At 41.4% G+C, this 17,512-nt stretch overlaps 3 pseudogenes; all 3 read right to left on the bottom strand.

Moving 5' to 3' along the window:
* Positions 1–4,493: 4,493 nt before the first annotated feature.
* Positions 4,494–5,790, bottom strand: LOC100717791 (pre-mRNA-splicing factor RBM22-like; annotated as a pseudogene).
* A 6,743-nt stretch (positions 5,791–12,533) lies between these two features.
* LOC100718074 (DNA/RNA-binding protein KIN17-like) lies at positions 12,534–13,119 on the bottom strand (annotated as a pseudogene).
* Positions 13,120–14,677: 1,558 nt separating this feature from the next.
* LOC100718357 (U4/U6 small nuclear ribonucleoprotein Prp3-like) lies at positions 14,678–17,182 on the bottom strand (annotated as a pseudogene).
* Positions 17,183–17,512: the final 330 nt, after the last annotated feature.

The following is a 17,512-nucleotide window of genomic DNA, read 5'->3' as shown; positions in this document are numbered from 1 at the left end:
TCAACTCTTTGGCAGTTGTTTAAATATGTTCTCTAAGCTAATATATGGTCTATTTTAGAGAATGACCCATGTACTGTTGAGAAGAATGTGTATTCTCATGTTGTTGAGTGGAACATTCTGTATATATCTATCAAGTCCATTTGTTTATAGGTGTGATTCAGTTCTGTTATTTCTTTGCTCATTTTCTGTCTGGTTGATCTGTTCCTTGGTGTCAATGGTATTTTAAGGTCTCCTATTACAATTCTGTTACTGATAATTTGAGTTTTCATTTCTGTTAATAGTTGTTTTATGTAACTGGGTGCTAAGGGATTTGGTGCATGTATATTTAAGATAGTTATCTCTTCCTCGTGGTATTTTCCACTAATGAGTATGTAGTGACCTTCTTTGTCCTTTATGATCATTTTTGGTTTAAAGTTCACGTTGTCTGCAAACAGAATGGCTACTCCTGCTTTTTTTTGGGTTCCTGTTTCGTGCAGTATTGTTTTCCATCCTTTGACTTTCAGTCTGTGAGTATCCTTCTGGGTTAGATTGGTTTCCTGTACACAGTATATGATTGGATTTTGTTTCTTGATCCATTCTGCTAGTCTGTTTCTTTTGATTGGTGCATTGAGACCATTTACATTAATGGTTATAACTGTTATATGCTGGTTTATTGTTGACATATTATCTCTTTCCTGTTGCATCTTTACCTTTCTGTTCTTTTTAATTATCTGCTTTGCTTAGTGTTTTTTTTTTCTTTTCTGTATCTAAACTATCTCTCAATATTTTTGCAAGGTTGGCTTGGTGTTCATGAAGTTCTTCAGCTGTTCTTTGTTATGGAAGTATCGTATATTTCACCATCAATTTTGAATGATAGTTTTGCAAGGTATATCAGTCTGGGTTGGAAATCATTTTGCTTTAGGATCTGGAATACTTCACTCCATGCTCTTCTTGACTTTATTGTTTGTGCTGAGACGTCTGCTGTGATTCTGATAGGTTTTCCTTTATAAGTGATCTGTCTTTTCTCTCTGACAGCTTTCAATAATCTATTCTTCTGTTGGATTTCTGGGATGATTTTTATTATATACCTGGGTGTAGCTTTATTTTGGTCATGACTATTTGGAGTTCTATAGGCTGCACTGAACCTGATGTCAGTTTCTGATCTCATGCTTGGGAAATTTTCAGCTATTACTTCTCTAAATATCCTTTTGACAGCCTTTATGTTGTCCCATTCTTTTCCATTAATCCGTATCAATATTATGTTGTTTTTCTTTGCATCATCTTGCAGTTGTTGAATTGTTATTTCCTGATTCCTTGTTATTTTTAAAAAGATCTTTCCTTTCCTGTTCATTAGCTTCAATCCTGTCTTCAAGGTCTGAAATTCTATCTTCACTTTCATTGAGGCGGTTTTTACAGCTTTCAGTGGAGTTTTTTATTTCCTGTATATCTCTGTGCATCTGATTTATGTATTCTGTTTGTTTCTTACATTGCTCATCTAGGGATCCTATCTTTTTGTTTAGTTCCTCCAATTTTTAAAATGTGCTTTCTTTAGATATATTCAGAATCTCTTTCATTTATCATTTCTTCTTTTACCTGGGAGATTATTTCAAGTTTGAATTCCTTTAAAGCTTCCTGGAGTTACATGTTTATTTCAGTAGCTATTACATCCAATATTTGAGATGTACAGCATATATTTTCTTCTATATAATTTGCTCCTAGGGTTTCTTCAGATGGGCAGGAGGTTTGAGGTTGTAATTTGGTCTTTCGTTTTGTCATTTTCCTATATTTCTGTGTTTCAAGTGTTATTTGAAAGCTTCATCAGGGTCTGTTGGAAATCCACTTCTATGTTCACAGCTCCTGGGACTCTGGCAACCAGTTCCCCCAGGCCATTGCCTCTGGAACCAGTGGGCCTCTTCTGCCTGTTTAGAACTCCATTGTCCCAGATAAGCTGGGCTCCAAGGACACTTTGCCCCTGCCTGCTTGCTGGAAACTCCACAGTTCTCCGAGTGAAGCTGGAATGGGGAGGTGGATGTAGGTGCCTCAGACTCACTTAGCCACTTCATTGCACCCAGAAGCCTGGAGGGTCCCGAACAGTCTGGGCGTGGGGCAGAGTACACTGGGCACTTACCACAGGCAAGATTCATTGGAAGACAAATTTATTGGAAGACAAATTAGGTAAATAACTTGAAGACATAGGGGTAGGTAGATAGGGAATTCATTAACAGGACTCAAACCACATGGCAAATACTTCCCAGAATCAATAACTGGCACCACCTCTTATTAAAAAGTTTCTACATGTCAAAAATAATGTCCAGCATAGTGAAACCAAAACCCACAAACTGGAAAATGATCTCAGTTAACTCCCCCTCAGACAAGGGACTTTTGTCTAAAACATATAAAGAATTAAAAAACTCAGACCCCCAAAATTCAAAACTCCAATCCAAAAATGGGCATTTGAGATGAATAGACACTTCTCAGATGAAGAAACATAAGTGGCAAATAAATACATAAAAAATGTTCATCATCATTAGTCACTAGAGAAATGCAAATTAAAACCACACAGAGCTTCCATGTTACTCCTGAAAGAATGGCCAGGATCAAGAAAACCACCAACAACAAATGCTGGGGATGCTGTGGGGAAAAAGGAACTCTCCTGCACTGTTGGTTGTAGTGTAGACTGGTGCAGTCATTTTGGAGGTCAGTCTAGAGATTTCTCAAAACCTGGGATTGGAAGTCCCATTTGTTCCAACTATTCCACGTGTAGGAATATTCCCAGAAAAACTGAAAACTTCATACCACCGTGATATATGTGTACCCATGTTTATAGCAGCACAATTTGTAATCGTGAGATCCTGGAAACAACCTAAGTGTCCATCAACTGAGGAATGGATAAAAAAGTTGTTTTATTTTTATACCATATTTTATGCAAAGCTATAAAGGTCTAAAGAATTATCACATTGAGATATTTATAAATAAATGGGCACAGCTTGAGACCATACTCAGAAGTGAAATAAATCAAACTCACATGTATGAATACCTAATAGTTTCCCTAGTGTAAGAAGTGATAAAAATACATAAAAGTGTGTGGTATTCATTATTCCCCATTATATGGCTTTGAAGCCTTATGAATTTTCACCCATTAATTGGAATGGTTTTATTCTCAGCTGTTTGATATAATTGCCTGTGATGATATGAACAGCTATTTTGAAGAAAAGTGGACATCGTAATAGCTAGTCCTGATTTAATATCAGCTTGTTTTGAAGTCCCATCAATGTTGTTCTTCTGTTTCCATTGCTTTTATCCTGTTGTATCTTATTGGATTTTATTATATGTGATACTATAAACAAATTTTTATAGGCAAAGAGATAATATAGAAAACATTGCTCATTTTCTGTTAGCTGGTTCTAAGTACCTTGTAATACTTTCATCCTCTTGAATGGTTTTACACTGTCTTGATATGTGGGATGCTATAATATACGAAGTTATACTCAAATATTTCAAGGAAAGAGACACTATGGTAACTATTATTAAGTTGGGTTCTCTTGTGGTGAAATACTATGTTCCTTAAATTATTCTGTCTAACCTGTATTGTTATGTTGTTATATCCTCATTTATCTCAATCTCCTCCTTTTTTAAAACTATTTTATTTTCTTAATTAAGGGAAACATTTTTAAAACTTAGCAGGATATATTATAGTAATTTTTTTTATTTCCTATTAACTCAATTTAAAGCCCCGTATTGCTCTCACCATCTTGTTTTGATGGATTTTACTCTATTCTGTTCTGTTTGATATTATCAATTTTGAGTGTATAGGCAACTATTTTGAACGCAATAAGATTCACTATGACACCCGTTCTGGTTAGACTATTATCTTCTTTTGAAGTTCAGTAATGTCTCCAATGTTTAGGTTCTATTGGTTTTGCTCTGTACTCTTTTGTTCAATTTTATTATACCTGATGATATAGGCAACTCTTTTTAAGGTAGCAAGAGGCATTATGGTAATCATTGTTGATTACTTTGTATTCTGATTTTACATCATGTACTATGTCTATCCTTTGTTTTGACTGACCACTTTGTTTGGTCACATTTGATTTTAATGTCTTCCAACAAAAAAGTAATAAGAATTTTGGAAGTAATAAAACCCAAAATGTGTAAATGTTATTGTAAAAAAAGAAAGGAAAAGAAAGTGCTCTAAAGGACACAACTGCAAGAATGTTTAGGTGTGTAAGACAGATGACCATATTACTAAGTTTTTGTTGGATCATTGAACAGAACTGTTTACAGTCCCAATGTTTGAATGTCTACTTTATTTGCTTAATTTTGTAATTTGATCAAATATTTCTAAAATAACAATTTGTAATCTATTAACTAGTTATTTCTTACTGTTTACTTTTTTTGAAATTCTGTATTAGTTTTTTTTTCTTTAAATAAAAAATTGTATATATTCCAATACTCATGTGCTGGGATTTTAAAGTGCTTCTCATTCCACAGAGCTCCAGAGTGGTGATAATGTGCTAGCAGCTGCTGTGTTTTGCACCATGAGCTCCCATCCTCTGAATTGGTTCTGGAGCCCTCACGAAAGGAGGCAGGGGTGGTCCTCTTGGAAGGAATAATGTGGGGTCCAAAACCTGGGGGTAGGGATGGGGCAATGTTCATCGCTGCTGGAGGACTGCTGGGGGGCCGGTTGAAGTAGTTGGCAAAGGCTTCCTTTTCTGCTCCCAGAGGAGGAAGAGGGGGATAAGGAGGAGGAGGAAGAATAGGAGCTCCTGGCAGCCTAGAAAAGTCTCAAGCTTGACCCTGAATCTGTGATTCCATCCTTCTCTCTTTCTCTCCCCTTGGCTGCCTGGGATCTTGCCCACTTCATGCTGAGTCTGTGGCCATTGACAATTGGCTAATTAAAGGTCTCCTCAGCAGCCATTTCTGCAGCCTGCCTTGTGGCCAACTAGATGAAAGTACACTGCTGCCTCTGTACAACAGTGATTGTTCAGATCACTCCCAAGTGGTAGAAGTGATTTCTGAGGTATGTCTCAGTGATGGCACTACCCAGACCTATAACATACAATGTGGTAAATGTCTTATCCTTGGGTGGGTTTAAACAGAGCTTTGCTGAAGCCTGCTTTTAGAAGCTTATCTGCCTCAGGGTCCCTCATTCCACAATACCAGTATTTAATGTTCTGATCAGCAAGGGAGCTGTCTTGGTCTGTAAGTTTTTCATGTATTTATGGACACTCCTCTTCTCTCTTACACTCTCCTTTCAGCCAGAATGAGCAAATGTGGGGTGATTCCTTTTGGAGTAGGATACAGTCTGGGCCAGCTTAAGCAGCATGTCACTAGTAAATGTGGCTTTTCCCAGCGTGCCAACTGGACTTATTCCATCAGAGTTAGAAATTTCCCTTCCATATTCTGTGTGTAGTACTCTTTGTTGACATATAACATGGGAATGTCATCTTTAAAAGACAGTCCTGAATCTGAAACCTGAATGGGAAAGCCATATTCTAGGTCTAAGAGGCATAATTGACAGAAATTCTTGAGTTTACTGCAGGTTAGGCACACTTAGATCTTCTTGAAGCACATGCAGACCTCAGAACAACAGTGAAACACTGTGAATGGCCTGGCACAGATCTTGCATTCCTTCTGGTAATTTTCCTTGATCATTTGGAGATAGGGGTTTTCACAAAGGCATATCTGGCATAGAATCAAGAAGTCTGCATCTTCACAGTTCTGCCTGTTTTAGGCATTGGAACCCAGAGAGATCACCACTTTGAGAGCATCACAAGTCAGCAGTAGGTTCTGAGAAGGGAAAGACTGCATGACCAGTTCATGAAGACTTGGGTTTATTACTCATTGGGCAAGTATAACCCTGGTTTGCCTCAGGAGGACATAGATTGTCCAATGCTAAGGAGGAACTTGGCCTGAGGTATAATGTTGGGATGTCTCAGGAGACATAGATGGTCTAACACTAGGGAGGACCTTAGCCTGAGATGTAATCCTGGGATGTCTCAGGAGGACACAGATGATCTAATACTAAGGAGGACCTTGGCCTGAGGTGTAACCCTGGGATGTCTCAGGAAGGCATAGATGGTCCAATGGTAAAGAGGCTGAGGTATAATCCTGGGATGTCTTAGGAGACATAGATGGTCTAACACTAGGGAGGACCTTAGCCTGAGATGTAATCCTGGGATGTTTCAGGAGGACATAGATGATCTAATACTAAGGAGGACCTTGGCCTGAGGTATAACCCTGGGATGTCTCAGGAGGGCATAGATGGTCCAATGGTAAAGAGGCTGAGGTATAATCCTGGAGAACATAGATGATCTAATGCTAGGGAGAATCTTGGCCCGAAGTATAATCCTGGTATGCCTCAAGAGGGTGAAGATGGCTCATCCCTAATGTGTAAATGTGAAATTATAAATGTGTTATTGATCATCCCAACTCTCTGTTTTATCCCTTAAGGAAGTATGCAAAACTAGCTATTGTGAAATTGTGGCCCCCAGAAGACCGCGGCTGTAGGAGGTACAAAGGTGACAGCCAGAAAAAAAGTCAGGCTTGAAAACACCAGACACCAAGGCTTGTGGGAATGCTTCTCTGTTTCTGAGCCTAGTGCAGTTTATTAATGTGATTTGCCTCAGGTGTTCTGTCATGTCCTTCCTGACATCTCATTCCTAGGCCTATGCCATAGTAGAGTGGCAATCTGAGAGGTCATAGAACTAATGGCTAAAGAATACTAGCCATAGAGTCTATTTTGACAGACTTCAGTATACTCCAGTCACTACAGAAACTTTCTCACCTGTCGTTCAGGTGAACAAAATTGACATACCTCTGTGTATCTTCTTTGCTATATTTGGAGTGCCACAGAACATGTAAACCAATAACAGTCCTGCTTAGATGAGCAAGCATCTTCAGATTTTTCTTAACTGGATTATACAACATGTTACAGGAATCCCTTATAATCTCAAGGTCAAGCAATAAATGAGCCCACTCAAATTAAAAAATCGGCTAGCTAAACAAAATTAAGGAGGAATACAAGGTCAGCGCTCTCCTCAAATATATTTAAATTTGGTTACATACATTCTAAACTTTCTGAATCTTGCTTTTGATTCTGATTTGCCACCAGCTACATTGTACTGGGGACAAGAGTCCACCCACTCATAGAGATCTTTACCCCCTGAAACTTGAAAGAACCTCCAAGGAAATATCTGAAATGGTCTAGCATCACTCTTAAGTGGGAGCAGACAACATGCATGTAATGTCACAGGAAATAGAGAAACATTCTGATGCATGTACCCACAAAATTAACAGCTCTACGGGGACCATAGACACCATGCCTGAGCACAAAGAGTCCCCAAACAACTGGTTTGAGCTTTCAAGAACCTAAGCATCCTTTATCTGCCTCTCCCCCAATGGAAGCAGACTCTACTGCCCATTGGTGCAACACCCTGACCAGAATTCAACCCACCCACATACAGGATATTGAACCCTCTATGAAGACAGTAAGCAAGGAACCTGACAGCACATTGTCCACTGTCCTGGGGAAGGATTACAGTGGGGATCATACATAAGATTTACCACCTTGTTAGCAGCCAGGGTTTAGTTCAATCACCTGAATTTTTTTTTTCTTGCAGTGTATTCTCTGCTAACTGCTACCATGCTGACCTTCTAGACATGGTTAAAATTACCTTTAACAGCCTGTCCCATTAGCAGCAACAGTTACATGTGGTTATCAAAACAATAGTATACAAATATACCATAAATATGGCTCTGAAATCAGCAATGAGGAAGTTGCTGGTAGAGCTGGAAATTCCAAACCATCAGCGTACAGTGCACCTTAATGAATGGCTTTGCTTCCACAGGTGAAAAAGGTTTTATTTCTTCTGATTCTTATTGTATTTTATTGCAACACATCTGTTAGCTGACCTATTTTACAAAGAAAGATGATTCTATCTATTGAATGAAACAAGCATAAAAACTACAAAAGAGTTATAATTATCCAAAATTTCCAAAAGAGATTTGAGTGCTCTCTAATACTGATAAATTGTCTGATGTGTTTTTGTCTGTCAGTTCAACCATAAATGGCTGTTTTCTTTTTATTGATGGATTCCAGGGTCCCTTCATTTCCTCGGTAACCTCAGTTTAAAACCAATTGATTTTTCCCATCCTGGAATTACTGTCTCTAAAAGATTCTGGCAATGTTTCAGCTGGTCTCCTGAATCAATCATATTGACAATGGCTGTGTATGTGTCAATCACCTCCTTAACCACACCCTTTTTCTGATGGAATTTTTGGTTCTAATTTTCATAATGATTTCAGGCTGTAGCCAACAGTCTGTTTGAGATGTTCTTTTCTTTTTCTCTTCAATCTCCATGATTTCCTCAAAGATAGATTTCATTTATATATTTACCTGAGCTGGAGAAATTCCAACCACGGGCTCTGATTGCCTCTCTCACTGGCAGGGAATTTGAGACTGTCTGCACAACTTCTTGAGTTAAATACTAGAGGACAAATATATTCCTGTATGTTGAGGGCCATTTTTCAAAATGGGACACCTGGGAGTGGAAGCTGGATCCATTAATAGTCATCCTGGGGTGATGGGCATAAATTGAGAGCTAGTGGTCACGCCACTTACTAACTGCACCTGGCATCAAAACTTGCTCCCTGGGCCCAGGTGATGGGTGTTGGTGTGGGGTGGATTTGATGCAAGAAGGCCAGCCAATGGGCAGTGAGAAGAACACTGAGGGACAGGATAAAAGGACCCAGTTGGCCAGTTCTGTTTTTTCTTCCCTCCTCCCTTCCTCCCTTCCTCCCTTCCTCCCTTCCTCCCTTCCTCCCTTCCTCCCTTCCTCCCTTCCTCCCTTCCTCCCTTCCTCCCTTCCTCCCTTCCTCCCTTCCTCCCTTCCTCCCTTCCTCCCTTCCTCCCTTCCTCCCTTCCTCCCTTCCTCCCTTGTGGCTGGCTTGCAAATGTGCTTTGCTGCTTCAAAGCTGGGAGTTCCTTAGGGGCTTTTTCTCACTGTCTCTTGAGCTGTTGTAGGATTTCAGTAGCTTTAGAAACAGTCTAGCCAAGCAAAGAGAAGAACTTTTCTCCCTGTAGCAGCACTATGTTATTGGTTGATTTTTTGATAATAGTGTCCTTTTCAACCCATGGGGTAAATACGGAGCAAAACAGAGAAGTCAGAATTTCAAATGGAAAGGGAAGAAGAGATGGGGAAGAGGGGTAGGAAGAAAGGGAACTTGAAGAAAGGAATTGAAGGAAAAAATTGGAAATGGAGAACTTGCAAGTTTGGAGAGGAGGAAAGTTGGCAAAGGAGCAGGAATTTAAGATAGATTACATACATGTGTGGATTCCCTGGGATGAATGTGATTATTATGTACGTCAAGTGTGTACTAACACATTTTTAAAACACTTTCCCCCTACAAATCTTTTTCTGAATCGGAAAAAGAAAGCAACTTTGAGTTAAGGGTGGGTAGGGGCTTTGAAGGCCAAGGCCAGGAGGCCGAGTTGTGAGAGGCTTGGGTTTCCATAGGAAATCTTTAGTGGGCTTTGGAGGCTAGCAAGCCCCAAGGTCTGAAGAGTGGGAGGTAGCAGAGGGAGCCAAGTTGTCTATACCAATAAGCACATCAGAGAAAGCTTTCTCACCCCTTTTGGCAGCATAAAAAGGGATAAGCGACTGCTCGACTCCTCAGTGCCATGCTCTTCCCTTGTTGGGAAGGGGACTCAGTGCTCTGTTCACCAGTTGGCTCTGGACAGTTGGTGGGAAGAGGTGGTGAGGATGTGGCTCACATTTCAGCCTGGGCAGCAGCAGCCCTGAGCAGACCCTTGATGTTGGTGAAGAGTTGCTGGTTTTCTATAGTCCAGGGACATTCCTGTAGCTGCTGCCCCACCGTGTTGTATTTCTGGAACCATTCCCCGACTCTACGCAAGTTACCAACCACACCTGGTGCTGACCCAGAGCAGCTGTGAGGACTCAGGTGCTGCTGGAAACTGGCTGAGTACTGGCTTTGAAGCCAGGCTGCCTCTTTGTGAGGTTGGGGCCTTTAGCTTCTATCTCAATGCACAAAAAGGGGGAAGAGCAGTTTGAGCAACTTGGTGCTTTCGTTGAATGGTCAAATCTTGGCAGTGGAGCACATGAGTTAAACATCACCTAAAGGGACAACTTGAACAACTTTCTGAAACAGCTTTAAGTGCCATTTTCACCCTCCCCCTGTGGTGGCCCTTGGTATAGGTCTCCCCTACTCTGCCATTACCTATTTCAAACTGAGCTTTCTTTCCTGACCCCCTTGGGTGATGGAAAGGGTGCTTAAGAAACCAAGACTTAAGCGAAGCTGTCTCCAAGATCCTGTCAAAATCCCAAGACAGTTTCTGCTGAGCTGAGCCTTTATACTTCATGCTCTCACACCTATATGATCATCGTGCTTATTAACATTACACACAGCAGGTATCCAGGCAACCTGGTTTTCTCAGGCATTCTAGGCAGCTGCGGGTAGTCAGGTTGTTAGTGTAGTCAGGTTTTTTACATGATCAGTGTCAAATGTTGCCTTTCATGTTCAAAATCTTTCAGCTGCTGTAGTGTCTGGTTAACTAGAACAAGTATCATAAGTGGAATGAGGTCTTGACTCCCTTTAAAAACCAAGTAAAATGCATAGTTTGTGTTCAGGTGCTAGTTGTCATGCTCTTTCCAGCTTTTCCTTAAAGGAAAGGGAGGGCAGTCTGGAGGAAGGGGAATTGACAGAGGTGATAGAGGTTTGATGAGTGAAGCTGTCTCTAAACAAGTCATTCTGTAGTACATGCAAGTGAAAATGCAGGTGGGACAGGGAAGGAAACCTGTGGATAAGGTGAATCCTACTCTGCATCTGGCTGCTCCCTTGGTTCTGTACTGACCTAAACTGAGCCTCTCTGCTCATTCCCCACAGCTAAACTCTCGAAGAAGAATCCCAAAAGAATGTTCAAACAGCCTGTTTGATGCTTACCAATATGAACTGTTTATAACAGTTAAGTAACACTCTGACTCATTATTGCCCATCTGCAGAGATCTGATGTTATTGGGCTGAATCTTTACTGCCTGTGCAAGGTGGTATCTGAGTTGTGGGCACATCTGGGCATTGTGGGGCATGGGTTTGAGGGGCTCATAGTGGGAGTGTCACTGACCCATTTCATCCCAAAGTAAATCCTAAAATGAGTCTGGGGCTAATGTCGCAAAAACCTAGAGCTCTGAGACACAGGGAATTGGCCAGTTTTAACATTTGCTCCTGGCTTCAAGAAAACAAGCTCACTCTGAAGCCTGTGGAGACTGAGAATGAAACCATCTAAGATCTGTTCAGTAACTATGGCTATTGAAAAATTGGTACTATGTATAGAACACATGGCTCCACAATGTTGAACAAAGTCAAAACCAAAGTTTTGGGTAGTCATTATTGGGAATTTTAGTGGGAATAGCTCCTGAGTTGAGTTGGGTGGTTGCATGGCACTTCAGTCCAGAGTTAGATGAGAAAAGCACAAGAATTGCTTCATGAGCAGCCACTTCTCGCAGGTGGCTCTGGATGTAAAATGACCAGTTAGAACTCGAGCTTCTGATCCACGTCTACATGGAGGGCTTAACAGAAACACAAGGTGGAGGGGAAAAAGTTATACTGGATTTTCAATTTCGTCAGAATATTAGGAGTTGTCTAGGGAACGGCTGCTCTTCCTTTCACAGACTGGCAGCATACCATGTTGCCAGAGGACATTCAGCCTATTAAAATTATTAGTTCATTGTCTAACCCAACTGTTCTTGCAGATCTTCATATACTCATTGTGGCTAAACACACTACAGGCTTATTTCTACCAATGTGCAAAGTTTCCATACAAATTTTACATGAGCGAACACCCTGAAACTATTTTTTCTACTCCTAACTCTAAATCCTAAAATTATATGAAATGGCCCAATTAAAACTTAGACTTCAGCTTCTAAGAGGCAGAATCTAATTTACTAAGAAAAGAGGTACCAGCTAATGCCAGGCATCTGTATCTAACAATGAGGTCGAACTTATACAATACTAGTAAGGTCAAACTGCATACTTTAGGAGATGACTAGAATTTTCTACAAATTTAGCCTAAAACGTATACAACAATATTGAACTGTATGTTACAAACCACCCCAACAGTGTATCCTAGTATGGCAAATGCCAATGTGATGTTTTAGGATTTTTTAAGGCATTAACAAATTTTCTAACTTGGGCAAATTTAGAAATGTGTTGATAAAACCTCTTGATTTCTTCAACTCTGCATCCTTTGAAAAGGTCCCATTTCAGTGACTATAGTAGTCTTTCACTGGATTCCAGGGGTCCCTTCATTTTCTCTGTAACCCCCATTTGAAATAACTGACTTTTTTCACTGTCCTGCAATGACTTCCTAAATGATTCTGGTCAAGCTTCAGCTGGTCTCCAGGGTCGATCATCTTGACAATAGCTGTGTATTTGTCAATGACCTCCTTAAGTGCACTGTTTTTTTTTTTTTTTTATAGTACTTCTCTGCAAGATTTTTGTTGTAATTTTTGGTGATTTCAGGCTGTAGCAAAGAGTCTCTATGAGAAGTTCTTTTCCTCTTCAATCTCCATGATTTCCACAAGTGTGGATTTCCTTTTCTTTTGAGATTGGGCTGAGCTCTGGGAAATTGGTTTCACTGATGCCATTCTCCCAAGCATCTTCAGTGTACTTGGCCTGGAAGAACTGGATTTGGATGATGTGGGTCCTGCCTAAATAGGTTTTTCTTGATTTATGTGAAATGCGACTTTCTCTTCATTCTTTTGTCTGCTGAATTCCATAAAGACAGGGACCTCCTGCTCCTTTCCAGACCTTTTTGCACTTTTTCTTCAATAAATTTGGCAGGTTACTCTTTATTGTCAAGGTCCTGCTGCTGCTTTCCTCACTCCAGCTGCCAGTGAGTAGTCTCTGGGTCCCTGGTGGTGTGCTGGATACACCAGCCTTAGAGGGCCTCATGCGCTTTGGCACAAGCCATGTCTTCCCAGCCATGTAGTATAATTCGATCAGTGTTTTCCACTGAATAGCATTCATATGGATGTGCTCTCAGTGCCTGCTGTGTTCATCATAAACTGTATTGTTATGGACTCACTTGGTGCCAGAGCACCTCCTATGAAAGTTCAAAGTCATTGCAGAATTTCTCTGAAAAATAATCTGTAAACTCCCAAGGATTAGCTGCAATCAGCAACAGTTGTCTCTAATGAGATTCTGACCTACAGTGACACTTAAAGCTATTCTCATTCCAGCACTGCTTCTTGACACATCTGGCAACCCAAGGGCAGCATTTGGGTTGAATCCTATTGGTGATGGCATTGTGGGTAAGAAAATCTAACTTCTCCATGGCAACCACTGAGGTGTAAGCCCTTTCAGAAGGGAAACAGAAGGAGATTGCTATTGGGGACCTGGCCGAGGAGTCCCAATTGCATATGTTAAAGGTTCAGCAAAGACGATACAGTAAAATTAGACAAGTTTAGTAATACTGAGTGGCTGGGAAGTCAAATGTCCCCCAAGCTTCCTGCTTGGGGTCTGGTCAGTGATCAGGGGTCTAGATTCATACAGACAGTATCAGATCATTCATTGTTATGAAAATCTTAAAGCCAGGAGCAACCACACAGTTTACTTAAGGTACTAAGGCTCTGTGGTTGCTGGTGTACCCACCCCTCTATTACATTGGGACTCTGGATGTGAGGCCAGGAAGTCCAACTGGGATCAAAAATCCTAACTCATCCACAGTCAGGTGATCATAATTGTCCATCAGTGTGAAGCATGCCCAGTGTTAAGTGATAATAGTCTAATGATTTTAAGATTGTGACCCTGGACTGGCAAAAGTTTGAACTTGCACAGACAGTAGGGTTAGGTGGCTCATTGGAGCCCTTTTAAAGAATCCCTTTCAGTTTCTTGCCTTGGCACCTTCGTTTTGTTCTTTTCAAAGAAGTCCTGGATTTCAGCACAGAGTCCAGCCTTCTGATGCAGATCTTTCCGCCTCCTGATACTCACGGGACACTATTCAGATTCCAGGCCTTCAATCAGATCCTTCAGACTCCCAGTGCACAGACCCTTTGCACTCTTACACCTGACTCTGGGTAGCCACTGTAAAATAATCTGTAAACTCCTAGGTATTTGTGAATTTTGGACAAGTCAGTTTTTTTAGTGAACACTGACCAATAAGAACACCTGGTGTCCTCACCGTTGTTCACCATGTATACATCACAGCTCTCCTCATAGTTCAAAGCCCAACTAAGAAATGAAAGAACAAGGTGAGCTTTCAGGAATTCCCCATTAAATGGCACATTTAAGTTTATTAGCAAAATTAACAGTATCCTGGAGACTTGTTAAGGTCCTTCACCCAAGGCCCTTCCTTGCCACCCTTTATAATCCCCTAGGGCTTGACTCCCAAGGGAACTCCCTCTTGGTGTTGTCCATTTCCTCTCTAGCTGGTCTCAGAGGGTGAGGAGGGAGGTGGGGGGAGGGGAAGGGGATGGCACATGAAAGGTTCAGGTTAGGTTGGTGTTCAAGATGGGCTGATAGGTCAGATAGCCCTGATTTACCATTCCATTCATTGTGCTGACCATCTGTCCTCATTAATTCAGGGATTTATGGGATTTTAATCTTTTCCACATACAGGATTTTTTCTTTAAAAATAACTCTTCATTCTCCTTATGTACATATGATTAAAGTACTGAGTTGTCTATGAGTGGACACAAAGTTTTCTCCCAATGTCCCAGAATCTGCTTGGCACAGGTCTGAGATGACATAAGTTGGAATGGGTTGTGAAGTATAATGGGGGAGGCCAGGGCTCGTGGTAGTCTGTCGCAGTGGATTCCAACCCAGATTGCATGAGTGCCATGGTCCCAGTTGTATTTGGCACTATGCTATTTAAAATTCTCACAACACATGTTCTCTGTAGGGGCACTTTTTCAACTTCATCTCTCCAAAACTCTAGTCTTGGGCTATATCCTCCAGACTGGTACACATTTTTCTTCACAGCTTCATCAAATTTCTCCTCACTTCCCTTGTTACATGTCTGTTCATCCTACTAGATCTGATGCAGCATGAGACACTAAAATTTTTCTTGGCCTTGGGACCCCTTTCCAGTACTGCCACATTGACATCCTTGTGCAGGACCACCACTCCTCTCAAGTATAGCTGCTCAGCATTGGTCTCAATCTTAAGCTTCATGGCTGGGTTGTTCAGATTTCAAACTCTAGATGACAATGTGTACCACCCCACCATGAAACTTACCTTTAAGCTTTTAATCTTGACCTTTCTGTTATTTACATTTTCAGGCAGTGTTGGCCTGTTTGTGAGCTCTCTCTTCGCTGTCTGAGCTCTGACATTGTCTTCCACCTTTGTGGAGTGCTCTAAATTGTTTCAGTTCCTAATCCTCACATCAAATTAGAAATTCTCACTTTGGGTTCTGGAAGAGGCATCAGGCCCAGCCTGATTTTCTCTCATAGCTCCTTCTATGCTTCCCTCCACATTGCCTCTCGAGTTTCTTCTGTTCCTCCTTGGGTAAGGTAAACCCCCAGATTTACTGGTGTCACTGTTGACTAGAGGATTGAACCAGGCTGGATGTTAAAGATTTGTGATTCCAAAATTTCTTGTGATTTTCCTGTAAGTTCAAACCCATTGGGTATGATGTAGAGCGTCCCACCACTCAACTTCTAGGGTGTCTCTTTAGCTCTTTCTTGGGAGCAATGAGGTCTATCCCAGTTGAAGCATATGAATAATTGTTTTTGAGTGGCCTGTGACATCTCTGCCTGCAGCTTCTCCAGTTGAACCTTTGTCTAAAATCTTTGAGAAATCCTCTCAAATGTACACCTTCCAAGAAATGTAAGTTTGTCTCCAGTGCTGGGAAGAGGCAATTGAGATTTGGGGATCAAAGTATGGGATGCCATGTCATTGGACTTTTTTCTTTGACTCTTGCTTAAACTGTTATCTTTTCACAGCACCAATATTGGCCTTCAGTGTAGGCATGTGGTGTTTCAGCTCAGTCTCCTTGCCTGTTGCATCTATGGTGCAACATTGCTCATCTCAGACCAGTGGTGTGGGTTTCATTTGGTCTTTGGCTCTACTTTTAGGGGAGCAATGCCCATTGCATGGAGATTAGCTAGGCCCATCATGTTGGCATTGCCAGTGAGGCCTGTGTTCAGTGACAGCTGGACGTGGATTTTGGGCTTTTAGGTCAGCTGGTTTCCTTGCCTTCTTGATGGTATCATTCACAAAAGCGGCAGCTTGGGAATCCTGACCAATGCTGCCTGTTGGAAGTCTCTGGCTGGGATGGAGAGGAGTTTTTGGCTGAGGATGGGGGAGGATGAAGCTCAGCTGTTTCTTCCCATCTCAAGTTTGTTATTCTGTTGCCTCCGCCTGTGTAATCTGGAGCTTAGCATTCCAGGATTCTGTGTTGGATGCCCAGGGATCACCCCTGGCTCCTCTACCACCACAAAATGGGATATTCTCCCGAGAGCCCAGATGAGAGTCTCCTTAGCCAGCACCTGGCCAAGGCTTGCCATGATGCCCGTAGAATGCCAGGAAAACAGACAAGTATCAACTTCCAGCCATTGTTGAAATGTGAGGTCTTTGAGTCCCACAAACCCCCTACTTGCAAGGTAGCCATTATTTATTAACAGTATATAGTCATAGGTCAGGCTAGCAAAAGGATTACAATTCACCCGGAGATTTCCTACTCCAGAGGGTGCAGATCTTGGCTTTATAAGTATCTTGATGTGTATAGTCCTGTGAGGATGCAAGAAGGTGTAGCCAAAGGGTATAGATATTCTCATGTTTAGAAGTGTCAATGGGAAATTGAAGATGCCCAGTCTTTCCTTTCATTCCACAGGAAAATAGTCAAAAGTCAGTCACTGAATTTGTAGTCTCCAAAATTGTCATTTGTGTACTTCCTGATGATTCCTTGGAGACTGCAGAGTTATCATCAAACACTTTACCTCTCATTTTCTGCTCCTGTTACTGCTAGAGTAGAATGTCTGGAGCCTCAGTCTTCCTCTACCACTTCAGTTCATCCACAGACTGGAGTCTAGAATCAAAAGCTTTCCAGATGGTCAGCTTCTTTTTTATTGTCCATGTCCTTCCCCATGCAGTTCAATGTTGCTGTGACCACTGAGAAAGCCAGTACCCTTTTCCCAGTCTTTAGCCATGGTTTAATCTCCTCCAGCTCCCTCTTGGACAGTGCCATTATCCCAGAAAAGGAGAATGACAGCTCATATAGGACCCTACACCTGTGTGCCATCTGTGCCAAATGTGTAACTGTGGTGTCAAATTACCTGACTAGAACACTGCATAAGTAGAAAACCTGATTAAGAATCCACCATGAGAAAAATTATTCCCCCAAAATCATTCTTCTTCCACTTTTTTCTTGCTCCTTTTCTCAAGACTTGGCTTTGACTCCTTGGCCAAGTATAATCCTGGGATGCCTCAAAGGACGTAGGTGGTTCAGTCCTAAAAAGGCAATGTGAAATCTCAAATATTACTGGGATAATCCCAACCCTCTATTTTATCTCTCAGA

This window comes from Cavia porcellus, unplaced genomic scaffold, assembly GCF_034190915.1.
Source record: "Cavia porcellus strain 051 isolate PalLab524CR breed Dunkin Hartley unplaced genomic scaffold, mCavPor4.1 scaffold_33, whole genome shotgun sequence".
NCBI classification, from domain to species: Eukaryota; Metazoa; Chordata; class Mammalia; order Rodentia; family Caviidae; genus Cavia; species Cavia porcellus.
Note: the sequence above shows the minus strand (reverse complement) of the source record. Positions and strands in the feature narration are given on the sequence as shown.